The 18,634-nt window shown below is 38.2% G+C and overlaps 1 protein-coding gene and 1 long non-coding RNA gene across 3 annotated transcripts in view; one reads left to right on the top strand and one right to left on the bottom strand.

The window, feature by feature from the left end:
• LOC135221697 (protein argonaute-3-like) overlaps positions 1 to 18,634 on the bottom strand; it is a 699,537-nt gene that overhangs the window by 379,116 nt on the left and 301,787 nt on the right. The gene's annotated exons all lie outside the window — the stretch shown is intronic.
• Positions 1 to 18,634, top strand: part of LOC135221696 (uncharacterized) — a 74,388-nt gene that overhangs the window by 36,449 nt on the left and 19,305 nt on the right. The window contains exon 2 of the long non-coding RNA XR_010316073.1: positions 18,069 to 18,259. This is a non-coding gene — a long non-coding RNA (uncharacterized LOC135221696). The remainder of the gene's footprint in view (positions 1 to 18,068; positions 18,260 to 18,634) is intronic.

Here is an 18,634-nt window from a genome sequence, read left to right as displayed (position 1 = left end):
GAACATTGTGAAAAGTAGGCAGAAGCAATCTTCTTTGGATAGTTATTTTATAAAGAGGCCTTTAGTATTAGCAAGGAGTAAGTAAAAAGGAAGAACCAAGTGATACTAAAAACAGAAAGTTGAGTGGTGATGAAGTTGAAATTTTGTAATAAAAAAAAAACCTACGTAAAGTATAAAAAAGCTGAAAAAAAAAAAAAAAATAAAAAAAAAAAAATTTTAAAAAAAAAAAAAATTAAAAAAAAAAAATTGTTTTTTTTTTTTTAATTTTAGTTTTTTGTAAAGTTAAGTGTTACAGTTTTGTTAATGTGTTTCGTAAATTTTAGTTTATGTATGTTTTCCTTCCATTTTTTTTACGTTTCATATTGTTAAGTGTACGTACAGTTGGACACAGGTTTCCCTGGTACACCTTCTTGAGGGACTTCGAAAAATTATATGGTAACAGTGTTTACTGAGGGGGATGGGGGGAGGACTCTTCCTCTCTTAGCAAGAGTTCCACCAATAAGCTCTGGAATTCTTTCAGTGAGAGGAGTCAATAGGTATGGTTGGAGTAACACACACACACAAAAACACACACGGAGTAAAAGAAAAAAAAAGAAATCTGAGCAGGTTATATCGCTGTAACTAAGATTACTGTCTCACATTTAATATCAGTTTGTTTATTAAGATTCCATTTAACTTTCGTCTAAGGCGTTATCTTACCACCGTGTCTGTTATTATATATCGGTCATATTCATTACACAATACTTAAAATTTTATAAAAATTTTTGGTTATATTGGTATTGGAGAGAATCACGAACATCATAACAAGATATTTTAACCTTATCACGTAAGCCAAGTTTATAGTATCGGTTGCAGTGCGTTTCCTACCAATAATATAATAGGAAGCTATAAAGAGAAGCGCAGCAGCACATCATTGAACATACCCAAAAAATCAGTAAACGTGTTGAAAGTGTCCGACACCTTAGCTCCTCTCTCTCTCTCTTCTCTCGTCTCTCTCCTCTCTCTCTCTCTCTTCTTCCTGATCTCTCTCTCTCTCTCTCTCTCTCTCTCTCTCTCTCTCTCTCTCATATTAGCTAATTTAAAGTGACATGTCATCTAGAAATACCACTGCGCTAAGTGTGCAGTTTTGATGTCATTAACACCCTCCAATCTTGACTAAACTAATATATGCATATATATTTTTTCGGGGGGCCAGGGGAGTGGTGTCGGGGATTGAGTTCTTGTTGTTAAGCCGTCTTACAGGTTTTGGAATTCTAAAATGTAATTCAAACTGGCGAGCTTCTTGCTTTTGCTGTACCGATGTCCTCATCCTGGCTTTACTACAACTGAAATGGGTGGGGGACTAGGGGTAAGGTGGGCCTATTGCGACCCCGATGAGTGGACGAAGTACTAGATATGCTCATGGATAGTGTATGGCTAACGAAAAGCTCCACTTGAAATATTTTCTTGTTTATCTTTAATGACTGCGTGTTTTTAGTATTTATCCTAATATTATTATAGTACTGTAGATTTTCTGAATACAACAACATTTACAAAAAGAATTGGGTTAAACTCACTCTCCCTTCTAAATACATATAAAAGGAAAAGGAGAGAGAGAGAGAGAGAGAGAGAGAGAGAGAGAGAGAGAGAGAGAGAGAGGAGAGACAGAGAGAGAGAGATGAGAGAGGAGGGTAGACGTTACTGAGGAATCAAAATGAAACGTGTAATGGAAAGTGAAGAAGGACTCCCGATCTTGGTGCAAACTTTTAACCATTCCCATATGGTAAACTTAATTCGTTTGCCAATGATAAACAATTGTTGTATTCAGAAATTTCATGTATTTATGGTTGGGTTTGTATTCCCTCTTGAATATGCTGTAGAGGTTATTCCCTACACGCCGTTCATTACAATAATTATTACATGATATGGATAAACATATCTACTTGGCTTATATTTTCTAATATATTAATTGTGATACATGTTTTAATGTCATACGGACAGAAATTCCTTTCGCTCTTATCATTCGTGGGAGGATAAGAGACAGACGTCTCTATTGTTAAACAGCCCCTTCAGTCATTTACCTGTCCATTGTGGAAAGAGCTATTTGGAGAAATGTAGTTTGATGATGTTGTCCTAGGGTTCTCTTTTTAGATAATCTTTAAAGAAAAAATCAGGATAGCGAAATTCCCTTTAGATTTTCAACTCCTTTAAGATATCAAATTCACCTTTCTAATATATAAATTATAATAATCATGACCTGGAGCTAAACGATATGCATAGGTCTGTTTACAATTTTTTTTTACATCATACGACATGGAAGTTCAGCGGAAGCCATTGGGTAATCCAAATATACACACACAATTTTTACATTTATTTTTAATATTAGTGAGAAGTCTAGCCACCTTCCTTCTAGATCACCTCTTGCAATCTGTTAGGCATAGAAGATTCATGGTTTGTTCCCAGTGGTCCATAAGTTGATTTGGTCTCCTCTCCCTCTCAGGCTCCCAACATTTTACCAAATTAGCCTAAATATTCTCAGTGAGGTTCATGTCTGTATCCTTACTTGGTCAGTCAAGCAATTGCAGATCCTCTCGACCTTGAAATGACTATTCTGGCTGTATGGATGGGTCAGCGGTCGTGAATGAAAATGACAGAAGCAGGTGGGGAGGAATAATTCCACTGTTGAAATGAAAGAAGTTAGAAATCCTGAAGAATTTCAATGCATTTTTCACCAGTGAACATCCACTCAATCCTGGTGATATCCATAAATGTAAGAAGATCCAGCCCCACACGTTTACTGTGACATGCCCATTCCTGGTCACCTCGTAAATGTTTCTTCTGTAGTATCTGAAGGGAAAAAAAATCTAATTTTTAACAATTTACGCTTTGCTTTTCGTAATATGGAAAATAATGTCATATCGTTTTTGGAAATAAAATGCTAAGCAACAACCCTTGCATTAAGTTAATGTTTATTCATCTGCAAGGATTAATACTTATAATAGCATTAAGTGATCTGCAACGGTCCGTTATGATATGATATTCTTTAATTCAGTAAACAGGCTGTACTCTATATTATAAGTTTGCCTACGTGATTATTCATAACATTAATAATGCATTTGCTTAATGCCTGAAAGCTGGTCATAGTAGAACTAATGGGGGGTTTTCAATGAAGAATTTTTATTTTCACGCTTCTCGTGGCAATATAATTCAATTAGCGGAAAATACATGGTTATTGACAAAATTATTATCTTTTGATTATAACATTACCCTTGCTTATAATTATTATAGTCTGACTGTTATTAATGATTATAGAAAATCACCTTATATTACTCGGTCTTCAGTTATGTATTCTGCCGTGACATCTGCTAGTAAAAGACCTTTCGTCACTGCATACGACTCGAGACCAAAATTCCATATCCTCCCCCACAAACTGTTGAACAAAGCAAGCCTATCAGCACGATGCCGTTCGGCGAGAAATTCCTTCTTGGCAGGAATTCTATGAGGTATTCCTGCCTTATGCAGACGTCTTCGCACCGTCATAGCCGAAACATTTAATGCCAGACGTTCACAAATAGCAATAGTATTGGTAAAAGGATCTTCCTATGCTGCTCGTCGAATGTCGTCGTTATCCTAACGGGTGGTCATTCGTGGTGGAGGTCTTCGAACTGAAATACGTAATTAACATGCAGATACCTAGATAATCAAGATTAATTATAGCCTGTTTACTTATGGGAACGCTATTTGGTATTCTGGGAAGTAAAGAGAAAGAATCACTATTAGAGTTCAACAGGACCAAGGCAACTGTAATTTAAGTGTCATAATTTCACGGTTTTATAAGTTTTTTAGTTTAAAAAATTAATAAATAAATGAAATAAATGGATCACCTGAAGATTAGTGACCCCTAATACCTCTCCTGAAGAAAATCGACCCCAATATTTTCCTCCTGAAGAAAAGCGACCCCAATATTTTCCACCTGAAGATAAATGACCCCTGCTTGTTGGTGTCTCCAATCTTCAGGTGACCCACTTTAGCTCATAATATTATAGAAAAAAGGAGAAAAGATATAGATATATATTCATTAAAAATTACTTTATTAAACACTTGTTAAAAACACAAATTTAGACAAACAATCAATAGTTAATTAAAATCGTATTGTCTTGCAATTTTAGTACAAAAATAATCAAACCTACTGTAACCCCTGTGGCTAGCGCGTGCAGCGCAACCTTACCTCTTGCCAGAACATACCGAGCTTGCCAAGAATCTTTAAATATGCGGATAAGGCGCAAAGCGCCGTTCCACCACAGCCTTACTGTAACCCCTGTTAATTCCTCACCATAAGAAAAACGACCCCAATATTTTCCACCTGAAGAAAAGCGACCCCAGCGTGTGTTGGGGTCGCTTTTCTTCAGGTGATCCAAATAAATAAATGCTATCCAAAGTCGGTCAATTTCCCAGTCTAAGCGTGCCTCCTTTTCCATTTATTTACTGTTGTAGGGGAGACATCAAGACGCTGTGCAACAGCACGTATTGAAAGCCCACTTTCTCGTAGAGCGACGATCTGAGCCCGGAGAGCTATATGTTGCTGTTCATTTGGAAACTATAACGAATACTACTAGCAGAGGACAGATAACCTATCAAAATTTATACAACACCTCAGTCTAGCCATGATTGGGTGACAAACTTGTTAGCGTGTAATAGGGGTGTGTAGCAATGATATCGTTATCACCGAACAAAGTGATATATTAAATCACACGATTACTGGGACTGATTGATTGATTGGCTGTTACTGGGATTGCAACATCTCAGGTCATTACTGTCATTGATAACGTTTAAAATTCTGTATGTCTTCATAATGATAAATTTTTAATTGCCTGTTTGAAACACTGTTTACTAAAGGTGGTGCTGTTCCTCTCTTAACGTGAATTCCACTAATCAGCTTTCGAGCTGTTTCAATGTATAAGAGGTTGGAGGAGGCAAACTTGTAATAAGTATTAATCCTCATAGATGAATAAACATTATTTTAATGCAGGGTTTGTTACTTAGCATTACATTTCCCCAAACGATATATCATTATTTTCCTTGTTACGGAAAGCAATGGGTAAATTGTAAAAAATTCTGATTGTTTTCCTCCAGATACCACCGAGGAAACATTTACGAAGTGGCCAGGAGTGGCTTGTAACCGTAAACGTGTGGGCCTGGATTTCCTTACATGGTATATGTGATATCACCAAGACTGAAGGGTTTCACCAGTGAAAAATACGTTAAAAACTCTTCAGGATTTCTTCCTCCTTCACTTCACCAGCAGAAATTATCCCTTTTCACACCTAGTCCTGTCATTTTCATTCATGACGGCTGCCCCATCCATATGGCCAGAATAGTCCAGGAATGGTTTCAAGGTCGAGAGGATTTGAATTGATTGACTGGCCAAATAAGGGTGCAGAACCCCAGAGATCCCGAGAAAGATAAAGTCGATTTATTAAAGATTGAACAATTCGCAGGTGCCCCGAGGGAAGCCGAAGTGCAGTGGAAAAATCACTGAATTTCTAATCAGTTTTCCTCCATGTATACATAAATTATTTTTTTTTGTTCCCATTATTTTTATGCTAATCCATTTCGTATAAAGTAGCTACTGTCGCATATCTTCTGTAATATAAGCTGGTTAGGGGTAATTACGTTTGCTTTATCTATTACAATTAGAATCATAATTACCTGACCTGTTATCGAATTACAATTACAACTTCAATAATACTGAAATACAAAACTCAAATATTGGAAAAAATTTGCACAAAACCTTTTGCACAAAAAAAAAGGAAATAAATGGATTTTTTTTTTTTTTAGAATTGGTAGCTGGCTTGTTAAGATTCTCCCTTAATAATATAATAAATAATTTGGGTAGCGACTCAAAACATCTCTCTATTGCATTTGGTTAAGATGAGTTCTCGAAAAGTAAGAGGGCTGCTCTAGGATAACAATTTCAAATAAAGTACTTTGTTATTTGAACTTTTCAGTTACAATTATAATTACCATTGGGTATAAATAAAAAAACAACCGCAATTACAGTTAACTTCAAAACGTGTAATTAAAAACATTTCAGATAAATGACAATTACTCCAAGCCTGAATAAAAAGTAATGTTCATTTGTAATTGGTAAAGCTCTCTTACTGTGGGTTTCACAGACAGTGCAGTCACGTTTTTGGTCAATAACACTAATGAAGACTGGCAACAGTACAAGATTTTGTTATAATTTTTTGGTATAATCAAGGCTTTAACTCTAATGAATATCCGGTAAAAATGCTCAGTTTTTATTTGTAACACATAGAGCAACTTTTACCAGTTACTTATTCAAACCAATCTGTAGGCAATTGGCGGCTCTCTCTTTGCTAAAAAAAAATGTTGAAAAGTTGCGTGACAAACGGATTTCTGCTACAGTTATGTTCCTAGGCGGCCATCTATTCTTCACCTTCGTAATACAAGCATATGGGCATTCATGAAGAACCTTGGATTAGAAGTGTCATCGATGACAGTACGACGCAGACTCAACGCTGTTGGGATTCACCACAGAACTCCACACGAAGGAGCTCTTGACGGAGCGACATAAGGCGGGAAGGTTTGATTTTGCCCAACGTCATGCTGATAAGGGTTTGGACTTTTGGGGCAGGGTCATCGTTACTGACGAGAAGTGCTTCTGTCCACATCGCATGGGAAGCTGCATTGTTGGCGAACAAATAGAACTCGGTATGAGAAGCAAAATCATTACTTGCATCAATTATCAATTGCAATCTTCTTTATATTAATTATTAATGTTCAGATTTTGTTCCACGGAAATGGACTGTCAAAATATATAAAGGTAGTGAACATAAATAAGAGTGCTATTTCTGAGATAAATATTAGGTAAGGGACAGTGGCATCATTTGCTCTTTTTCCTCAAATATAATACACTGAATAAATAATTACACAATAGAATTCTTTCAGTGTTGTTCATCACTGAGAATTTAAATTCTCCAAAGGTATATATATATATATATATTCTATATATATATATATATATATATATAATAATATATAGATATATATCACTAATAATATATATATATATGTGTGTATATATATATATTATTTATATATATATGTATATATATATATATATATATATATATATAATATATGGTGTTTATATATATATATATAGATATATATATATGTGTATATATATATATTATATATAAATTATATATAATATTATATATATATATATATATATATATATGTGTGTATATATATATATATATATATAGTATATATATAGATATATATGATTTATATTATACACCCTCATTTTTTTCTCTCATTCAGATATGAACCCCGTAACATCGTTGAGGTGTTTCGATCCGGCCATGTCACCTGCAACGTATGGGGCTGGGTGTGTCTGCATGGTATGGGTGATGTGTTCCGTATCGAGGGACGATTTACAGCAGCTAAGTATGTTGAGCTGCTGCAAACCTCCTTCTTGCCTTCGTTATGAGAAAGGAATTTTCCCTTCCCACCAGGGCCCATCCTGTTCACACTGCTCACGTTGTTCAAGAGTGGTTTGCCAGACAGGATAACCTGCTTCTTCTTGAATGGCCGAGCAAAGGAGCAGATATGAATGTGATGACACGCGTGGGCCCACAGATGGTGAACACATGGAAATGGAACGTGAGAGAACAACACAGCTACTCATGGCTCACATCAACTCTCAGTGGGAAATTTGTAGATGGAGACCACAGCAAATTTTCAACCTTGTTCATTCGATGCCCGACAGATTGAGGGAAGTGACTGAGAGAGAGGGTGGATGGTCAAGGTATTAGATTGTATTATATAAATGTTATATTTTTTGTAATAGGATATGTTCTCATTTTGTTCTCACTAGTTATTTGATTATATGTTTTAATAAACATAATTGACAACAAGTTTTATTATAACCATGATATTCTTGATATAATATTCGAAGTATCTTAAAAAAAATGGCATAATGCCTCCATACAATATTGAGAGTATTGCAGTAAACTTTCCTACTTACTCAGGCCCCACATGTTTTTGATGTGTCGTCCTAATCACCGTTTCTTGTTAACAGCATTGACTTATAGAACTGAATGACTCGCCGAGCACTGTTTTCATACAGTGAGGTCGGTAACAAATAGCCTTACCTGTATACTTTGTTCACTGTGGTGTGGCCGATACAGATATGATACTTCGCCACTTATTTTCACTCATTAGCTTCTTGGAGTCTATTAAAATAGTTTCCACTATTTGAAATGTAATGCTTTATATGTTACTGAAAATTTCAATGTATCGTTGTCGTTTCTGAGTATAGGGGTCATATACTCCGTGGGACATTTTAAAAGGTAACTGTCAATTCAGTAGATGATACTCTCTTTATGTCAGCCACTATAAGGAAAGCCCAAATGACTTCAACTATCACCTGAGGTCAACGAAATATATAGTCTATAATATATCAGTGCATGCATAATTTTAGAAAAAACAACAGTTAACCCTTAAAGGTCAACCACGTCATATGACGTGTTGGAGAAGTCGTCCCACACATGTTGTTCACGTCATGTGACGTTCTTAAGTTTTTAATTTTGTGCGCCTTCATAGCTTATTGTATCGATATTGGTTCTGTACTACTTAATGCCTTATTAGAGGTTGTGCTGGCCGTTTGCACTGCTCGTCTTCCATTTGTATGAACTGCGCGGGGGAGGGGAGGGGAGGTAAGGGTGGCCTAGGAGGTTGTCAGGAACGTCAAACCAGCTAATCCTGTGTGGCAAAGGATTGGTGGCGACAATTTTTGCCGCACACCTTCGATTTTGATGATGGTATATCAGGAATAAATTTTTTTTTATTCTATTTTTAATGATTCTATAATGGAACTGACTAGATAGATCCAGTCGTTAATTTCATGTTATGAAATGGGGTAATATATCAAACGAACACTCAAGGGAACAAGAGTTTATGATATTGCTTTGGTTATGCTTATGGGTATTGTCAGGAAGGGCAATCTTCGATATTATTGGGTCACTGATCCTCTCCTGAATACACTAATGACATATCAGAACTGCATCCTGAGCGCAGGGGTTTCTCTTGTCACTAAGTTAGCTAGTATAGCTGAGAGAGAGAGATATAAGTTAGCTAGTATAAGAAAGAGAGAGAGGAGCTAAGTGTCGGAGACTCAACAAATTCATTGAATTTTTGGGTATATTCAATCAAGTGCTGCTGCGCTTCTCTTTATAGCTTCCTATCGTAGAATTTGTAAGAAACGCACTGCAACCGATGCTGTAAACTTGGCTTATGTGATAAGGTTAAAATATCCAGTTATGATGTTCGTGATTTTCGGCAATTCCAATATAACTTTAAAATGTTGATCAATTTTAAGTATTGTGTAATGAATATGACCGATATATAATAATAGACACGGTTGTAAGATAAGTCTTCGCCGAAAGTTAAAATGGAAACCTTAATAAACCAAAACCTTATATTACAAGTGGGACAACAATCTCATTACAACGATATAAACTGCTCAGATTTTTTTTTACTCCGTGTGTGTGTGTGTCTCTCTCTTTCTCCAACCATACCTAATAACTCCGCCCACCAAACGAACTCCAGAACTTATTGGTGGAACTCTTGTTAGCAGAGAAGGGGTTCTCCCCCCCATCCCCCTCAGTAAACACTGTTACCATGTAATTTCTGGGCCTCAGGTTCTCGTGTCGCCTGTGCGAAAAACATATCCCTTTAATCCATTATTTCTAAGGTAAATGCACTAACACATACAGAGAATAAATAAAATAAAGAAAAGGTCAGTACTACTGACTCGCTCACCCTCTAAGAGGGCGTGTATGAACACTAGGGCGAGTGAGACCACTACCACAAACCACTTACCAATAGGAATCTCCTACGACAAAACCCCCACAAGAGGGGAGCCGACCCACAGAGTGGGCAGCAACTACTACTACTCCATCCCATGCTGCCGACTTCGCTACAGCCAGAACTAACTGCCGGAAACATGTCCTCCAGGAAGCGACTATTCGTCATGAGCCGAATAAGTTGCTTTCATCCAACATCTGGGGGGCAGACCTCTTTCCTGATTCAATGGTAAAGGAGGTCAAGGCGGAAGCGACAAGGCTTAACCAAAGCCTTAAGGATCGTTGGGGTCTCACTGCAAAGAGACGCCAAGACCAATCAGCAAGAGGTAAGTCTCAGCGGAAACTGAAACGTTATCAGCCTTACCAGAAAAAGCAGCAACGCTTCACCCAGGCTGTTTCGGCTGTTCCGTTGGTACAATCAGCCCAACCCTCTACTTCTAAGGCTCAATCACAGCCCATCTACGTGATTTCCCCCCAGCCTCAACCTTCCACCTCTACGCTGTCTCCCCAGCCTTCAACCAAGTGTTCGAAGGCCAGGCCTTTCAGCAATATGACCGCTTTGGCAGGGGAGGCAGAGGTAGGGGATCCCTTCGTCAGAGAGGATCAGGAAGGTCTCTCAACAGGGGAAAACACTTCCGTGGAGGCCGCGGAGGTCACTCAACCCAGCAGCAGTGAGAGCTCGAAGGTAGGAGGGAGGCTGTTTCTCTTCCGGCACCGGTGGGGATTCAGCAAGTGGGCACAGAGTATTGTGTCGAAAGGCCTGGGTTGGAGTTGGGTCGCGGATCCCCTCCATCCAGACCTTTCCTTCAACTTCCATCAAAAGAAATGACGGAGTATGCGGAGGACCTCCTTCAGAAAGGAGCAATAGCGAGAGTCAACAGATTAAAATTTCAAGGTCGCTTATTCAGCGTTCCAAAGAAAGGCTCACAAAAAAGAAGGGTAATCTTAGACTTGTCCCGCTTAAACTTGGCCATTCGCTGCGACAAGTTCAAATGCTGACTATCTCGCAGGTGCGGACCTTACTTCCCCGTCCCCGTGGGGCCGTCACCACCTCTATCGATCTTACAGACGCATACTATCATATCCCTATTGCAAGACACTTTCGCCCTTATCTGGGCTTCAAGATAGGAGATCAAGCATTCTCCTTCAAGGTAGTTCCCTTCGGTCTGAACGTGGCACCCAGGGTGTTCACGAAGTTGGCGGAAGTAGTCGTCCAACAACTGAGGTCTATCAGGGGATAATGGTAGTAGCGTATCTCGACGATTGGTTGATTTGGGCTCCAACAGTCGAGGAATGTCACAAAGCCACACTGAAAGTAATCCAGTTCCTAGAGTATCTGGGGTTCAAGATAAACAGGACAAAATCAAGACTCACTCCGTAGTCCAACTTTCAGTGGCTGGGCATTCAATGGAATCTATCCTCCCATACTCTGTCGATTCCATCAGCCAAGAGAAAGGAAATAGCGAAGTCAGTAAAGCAATTTCTAAAGCACAAATTTGCTTCAAGGAGAAGCCAGGAAAGAATCCTGGGTTCCCTCCAATTTGCCTCAGTGACAAACATCTTGATGAAAGCCAAACTGAAAGACCTAACCAGAATCTGGCGCTCACGAGCAAATGTCAGGTCCAGGGGACAAGTTGTCATCAGTCCCCCACGGATTCTACGGAATCGTCTACGCCCCTGGGCAAAAGTGAAGAACCTGTCAATATCAGTACCCCTTCAGTTTCCTCCTCCGGGGATTACCATCCACACAGACGCTTCATTAAGCGGCTGGGGAGGATATCTCAGTTCAAGAAGGTTCAAGGAACCTGGTCACCCCAGTTCCGCCGGCTTCACATAAACGTATTAGAAGCGATGGAAGTGTCTTGACTCTGAAAAGGTTATGTCCGCCAAAGAACTCCCACATGAAGCTAGTTCTGGACAGCGCAGTGGTAGTCCATTGCGTAAACAGGGGAGCTCCAAGTCACGACATCTGAATCATGTCATGGTAGCCATCTTCTCCCTGGCGGACAAGTTCAGTTGGCACCTCTCCTCCACCCATATGCTGGAGTGAGAAACGTCATAGCAGATGCTCTATCCCGCTCAGTTCCTCTGGAGTCGGAATGGTCACTGGACAACAGTTCGTCCCAATGGATTCTCCGGAGGGTTCAGGTCTACAAGTAGATCTATTCGCATCTCAGCGAACCACAAACTCCCATGTTATGTGGCCCCCAACCTGGACCCTCTGGCCTATGCCACGGACGCCTGTCCATAGATTGGAACAACTGGGAGAAGATTTATGTCTTTCCTCCAGTGAATCTTCTCCTGAAGGTACTGAACAAACTCAGGACGTTCAAGGGTCAAATAGCTCTAGTAGCCCCAGACTGGCCGAAGAGCAATTGGTACCCTCTGATTCTGGAACTGTGTCTTCGTCCTCTTCGAATTCCCAATCCCAGGCTCTCCCAGTCAGTACAAACGAAGACTGTGTTCGCTTCCTCAGGAATTCTCAAAACCCTAACTTTATGGACTTCATGAAGTTTGCGGCTAAAAAAGATGCAGATATTGATCCAGCGAAATATTCTTTTTTTTCTGGAATCTGATAAAAGGGATTCAACTTTGAGACAGTATGATGCTGCAGTCAAAAAGTTGGCAATCTTCCTGAGAGATCAGATATTAGAATCATGACAATCAATTCAGCTATATCCTTTTTCAGATCTTTATTTGAAAAAGGCTTAGCAGCTAGCACTATTACGACAAAACAAGTCAGCCTTGAAGAAGATTTTTCAACTCGGGTTCAACATAGACTTGACAGACTCTTACTTCTCGTCTATTCCCAAGGCTTGTGCTAGACTTAGACCTTCAGTGAGGCCTACGTCAGTATCGTGGTTCTTGAATGATGTTCTAAAGCTGGCTTCAGAAACAGACAATACGACATGTTCATTTATAATGCTCTTAAGAAAAAACTCTATTTTATTAAGCTTGGCTTCAGGAGCTAGAATTTCAGAACTGTCGGCGTTATCCAGAGATCCAAATCATATAGAATTTCTTCCCACAGGGGAAGTTCTACTTTCTCCGGAACATAGCTTTTTAGCAAAGAATGAAGATCCTTGTTGAGGTGGGAAACGTGAAGGTTATACCCCTTCCACAAGATGTTTCTCTTTTGTCCAGTATCGACCTTACGAGCCTTTCTGTCCAGGACATCCTCATCCTCGTCGGGTTCCTCTCTTTAAGAGAGAAAAAGGTGGTACTTTATCTATTAAAGGTATCAGGCAACAGATCCTGTACTTATTAAGCAAGCCAACCCAACCCTGATTCCTTCCCTAAAGCTCCATGATGTCAGGGCAGTTGCCACCTCAATTAACTATTTCCACCACATGAATTTTGATGATTTGAAAAAGTATACTGGATGGAAATCGCCGACAGTATTTAAGCGTCATTACTTAAAGTCCTTGGAAGCTCTGAAATTTTCAGCAGTTGCGGCGGGTAACATAGTTTCCCCCCGACTCTGCTTAATCTTAAGTGAAGATCCAGTTCTCTTTCTACCTATCTCATTCAACAGTTTGTCTATACCGACCATGTCATCTACGTCTACCTTGAGTCTTAGCTGCTCTTGTGATGGTACAGTGGGTGTCCCTTATTTTTTTGCTAGGGTCACCCACAATTGTTTGTATATTCTGATCTCTATGATGTGTCCCCTTATTTTATGCTAGGGTGACACATCTACATTTGCAATGGTTGACGGGTTTTGTATACTAAGTCATATAACATTTGTTTATTAGTATATTATTTCCTAAGTTTGTTCAAATTCAATTTATTATTATAATTGCTTTATTTACTTTGTACATACTTAACTATACACAAATGTTAAGATCAACATATATTCCATGTAAGCCCTGTACATATATGTTAACTTTTAAGTTAATTTTAAGGAATATTTTCTAACTTGTATAATTGTGTATATGTATATTTCTTAGCAATTATATTTCTTTATTTTATTTTAAGTTTTGTTTTATTGAGACCTTATTATTTATTTTCTTTACAATCTTGTGCTAATTCTCTGGTACGATTTCGCGCAGCGACACGAACTGAGCCCAGAAAAGGGATTTTCGATAAGGAAAAATCTATTTCTGGGCGATTGGTTCGTGTCGCCCAGCGAAATCCCACCTACCCATCCCTGCGCTCAAGATTGTCTGCTAACTTCAGGATGGCCGCCACCAGAGGCGCAGCAGTCGGCAGCATGGGATGGAGTAGTAGTAGTTGCTGCCCACTCTGTGGGTCGGCTCCCCTCTTGTGGGGGTTTTGTCGTAGGAGATTCCTATTGGTAAGTGGTTCGTGGTAGTGGTCTCACTCGCCTTAGTGTTCATACCGACGCCCTCTTAGAGGGTGAGCGAGTCAGTAGTACTGACCTTTTCTTTATTTTATTTATTCTCTGGTGTGTGTTAGTGCATTTACCTTAGAAATAATGGATTAAAGGGATATTTCGCTGGGCGACACGAACCAATCGCCCAGAAATAGATTTTTCCTTACGTCAAAATCCCTTTTTTCTAAGTCTCGCAAGACGGTGTACCAGGGAAACCTGTGTCCAACTGTACGTATCTGAAAAACGAACGGGACTTGGAAGAAAAAACCTTAGTAAAGGAAGAAAAAACCCTAGTGAATATCGAGCAAAACCCCAAACTATTGTACTCATATGTGAAAAAGATGAATGAAAGAAGAATAGAAATAGGCCCTCTAAGAATTGAAGGGAGATTAACGAATGAAAAAAAAGGAAATATGCAACATATTGGTAGAAAGATATAAGAGAATTCACCCCTAGAATTGATAATGAAGATAATGATACAGAAATAAGGGATGAAAATAATGAATATTTGTCAGACATAGATATTAATGAAGCTGATATTGGGCAGGCTATTAATGAAATTAAAAATGGAGCTGCAGCTGGGCCTGATGGTGTCCCCCTGCTATTTTGTTAAAGAAAGTAGTTCATTCTATCGCAAAGGTCACTTGCAATATTATTAAGACAAAGTGTAGATACAGGCAAAATTTATGATGAGCACATACAGTAATACTTTGGGTTACGAACCGATTAGTATACGAATTTTTAACTACGAAGTGACGACCTCATTCTGGAATACGAAGTTTCGCTTGGAATACGAATCGCGAATCCCGGATTTCCATCATGGGAGGGCCGCCTGATTTTGTTTACATCGGGAGGTGAGCGTGGATCTGCGAACGCATTTTTTTTCGGCCAAAACTTAACGCCTGCTTTTGTTTACATCGGATGAGCCCGTGGGATCTGCGAACTGCATTTTTTCGGCCAAAACTTAACGAGGGTCACGTGACTTCCTCCTACGCATCCCTTGACCCTTTTTAAACCATAACTCTTTCAATATCTCGCTGGCGGTAAGATTGAACGCATCTGTCCGTGATACGCTCTCAAATTTGCTTAGTGATTTGCGCACGTGTTGTGTTTCCGTAATAGTGCTTATACATTACTATTACCCAAAATACTAAAGACAATGGCTCCCACGATGACGAAGGCAAGCAGCAAGAATGGAAAGCATAAGAAAGAAGGAGATGATTACAGTCGAAATGAGAAGGAAATTATCCAAATGCATGATAAAGGCGAGTGGGTGAAAGACATTGCAGCATTCTTCAAGCGGTCGCAATCAAACGATCTGCACTATTTTGAACAAAAAGGAAGAAATTAAAGCCAGTAAAGCATCAAAAGGTGTCACAGTATTGACGAAACAACGGCCTTATATTCTCGACGATGTAGAAAATTGCTCATAGAAAAATATTTTTTCAAAATGTGAAAGACAACATAGTGTTGCGTAAGCGTAAAATTAGTGATCGTAGGTGAACGGTGCTCTCTAGAAGAAAGAACCAGAAAGTCTTCCAGAAGTGTTCACGGAGGGAGATTCCCCCCCCAAGCCCTAACCCTCTCCTCCTCACCCTTCCCCTCCTCCTCCCGTCTCCGTCAAGCCAGCAGCCACACTCGCCAAAGGTAAGTTCAGTTTTACTGTGAATGCATATTAAATCTAGTGTTTATATTTAATTTATTTCATTCTTCAATTTTATAATTTTATGTAATTCCTACACGAATTTTCAACCTTAGTGAACAAAAATAATGGAAAAATATGAATTGAAATGGTTTATTCATGGTCGGTGGAACGCATATTTGCTTTTTATAACATTCTTATGGGAAAAATCCATTTGGGTTACGAATTTTTTAGGTTACGAAGCAGGTTCTGGAACGATTAAATTCGTAACCCAAGGTATACTGTATTAGCAAAAAATACCCCTACTTTCAAAAGTGAATCAAGACTAGGAGGCAAGTAATTATAGGCCTGTGAGTCTAACATCACATATTATGAAAGTGTATGAAAGGGTAATTGAAGAAAATATTATGAAACATTTAATAAAAAATAATTTGTTTATAAATATAGGACAACATGGTTTTGTACCAGGAAAAAGTACACAAACCAAACTGTTAGTCCACCGTGAGAACATATACAAAAGTATGAAAAACGGAAATGAAACAGATGTGGTTTATCTAGACTTTGCAAAAGCTTTTGACAAGGTAGATTATAATATATTAGCGAATAAAATGAGAAAACATAATATAGTGGATAAAGTAGGAAGATGGTTAAAAGAATTTTTACACAACAGAAAACAGATAGTTATTGGAAACGATGAGAAATTGGATGAAGCTAAGGTAATATCCGGTGTGCCACAAGTTACGGTGTTAGCTGCATTACTGTTTGTTATTATGATTGCAGACATAGACAGTAATGTTAAGGACTTGGTAGTGAGTAGTTTTGCCGATGACACAAGAATAAGTAGAGAAATTACTTGTGATGAAGATTAGGAATGGCTACAAAGAGACCTTAACAAAGTTATATGATGGGCAGAGGTAAATAGGATGGTATTTAACTCTGATAAATTTGAATCAATAAATTATGGAGACAGAAGGAAAGTTATATGCATATAGGGGACCTAATAATGAGACAATCACAACGGAAGCAGTTAATGACCTTGGTGTGATGTTGAATAGGAACATGTTATGCAATGATCAAATAGCAATTCTATTGGCAAAATGAAAGCAAAAATGGGAATGTTGTTACGGCACTTCAAAACAAGAAAAGCTGAACACATGATTATGCTTTATAAAACGTATGTTCGTAGTCCACTTGAATATATTGCAATATGATATGGTACCCACACTATCAAAAGGATATTGCACAAATAGAGAGTGTACAAAGGTCCTTTACAGCTAGAATAGAAGAGGTTAAGGATCTTGACTACTGGGAAAGACTACAATCCTTAAAATTATATTGTCTAGAAAGGAGAAGAGAATGCTACATGATAATTCAGGCATGGAAACAGATAGAAGGAATTGCCGAAAACATCATGGAGCTAAAAATATCAGAAAGAGCAAGCAGAGGTAGATTAATAGTGGCCAAAACTATGCCAGGAAAAATAAGGAAAGCACACAGGACATTAATCCACTACGCACCAGTCATCGACCAATGCAGTGTCTATCAATGAGTTTGCCAGCTCATCTTGAGGAATATATCAGGAGTGAGCGTAGATGTGTTTAAGAATAAGCTCGACAAATATCTAAGATGCATCCCAGACCATCCAAGATTGGAAGATGCAAAATATACCCGAAGATCCACTAGCAACTCTCTGGTAGACATTAGAGGTGCCTCACACTGAGGGACCTGGGGCAACCCGAAAAAGATGTAAGGTCTGTAAGGTCTCTCTCTCAGCCGGCCATGCACCATTTTCACCAAACAGTTCAGAAATCATACATGGAAACAAAATTTTTAAAATATTTTACTTCATATAACGTACTGTATTATTACTTTTTACACTCTTAATTTAATATTTGAACACATTAATAATCGAAAAAATGTGGAAAGGGGGACTTTTTGGGTTGGCTGGAACAAATTATCCTGATTCCCTTTATTTTTCATAGGGATATTTGTTTCATATTTCGAACAAATCATATTTCAAACAGCCTTCTGGAACAGATTAAGTTTGAAGTCTAAGGTATACTACTTTATATGTAAGGGGATCAGGAGCAAACCCATGCTTATTTTTATATTTATGTTGGTTATTAATCCTTTATAAAAATGTTGGCATGATTAAAGCAGGTTAAAGATAACATTGTTTATGTTATTAGTTTACAATTTTGTATTTTTTCAGTGATTTTGTGAAAAAGATAATGGACACTGGAAAATATCGTGGAATGGATATCAGACACCCATTAGAAATAAGAACTGTGAAATATTCAAAACAGAATCCGGAGTTTGACCTTCCTTCCCTCAAAGAGAAGTATCCTCAACTACAATTGCTTATGGTGATTTTGGTATCAAAAAAACCAGATAGCCCTTATGGTTAGTAGGTTTCTGTTTTAGCTTATCTTTTGAACAAATTGTGCTGTATTTTTAAGAAAGTTTTGAATTTAATACTATTGTTTTTAGTTTAATGATCTTATGAATCACCATGTTCACTGTTTTTAGTTTAATTATTTTATCAATTATCATGTTCACTGTAGTAGTGAAAGTAATTTCATGATTAAGCTTGTTTATGATTATTATCTAGTATTTGAGTTGAGTAGTAGATGGTTTCAAGTTGTTTTATACTTAGGCAGATAATTACTTGAATTGGTAGTGGTGAAAAACTAAATATTATAAAGAATAATTGTACAGAAAAAATTATCGTGTCAGTGTTAGGTTGAGTGCCAACTTACATATATGCCATGCATAGAA

The sequence above is a fragment of the Macrobrachium nipponense genome, chromosome 3 (genome assembly GCF_015104395.2).
Source record: "Macrobrachium nipponense isolate FS-2020 chromosome 3, ASM1510439v2, whole genome shotgun sequence".
Lineage (NCBI taxonomy): Eukaryota > Metazoa > Arthropoda > Malacostraca > Decapoda > Palaemonidae > Macrobrachium > Macrobrachium nipponense.
This window is presented reverse-complemented; position numbering and strand designations above follow the sequence as displayed.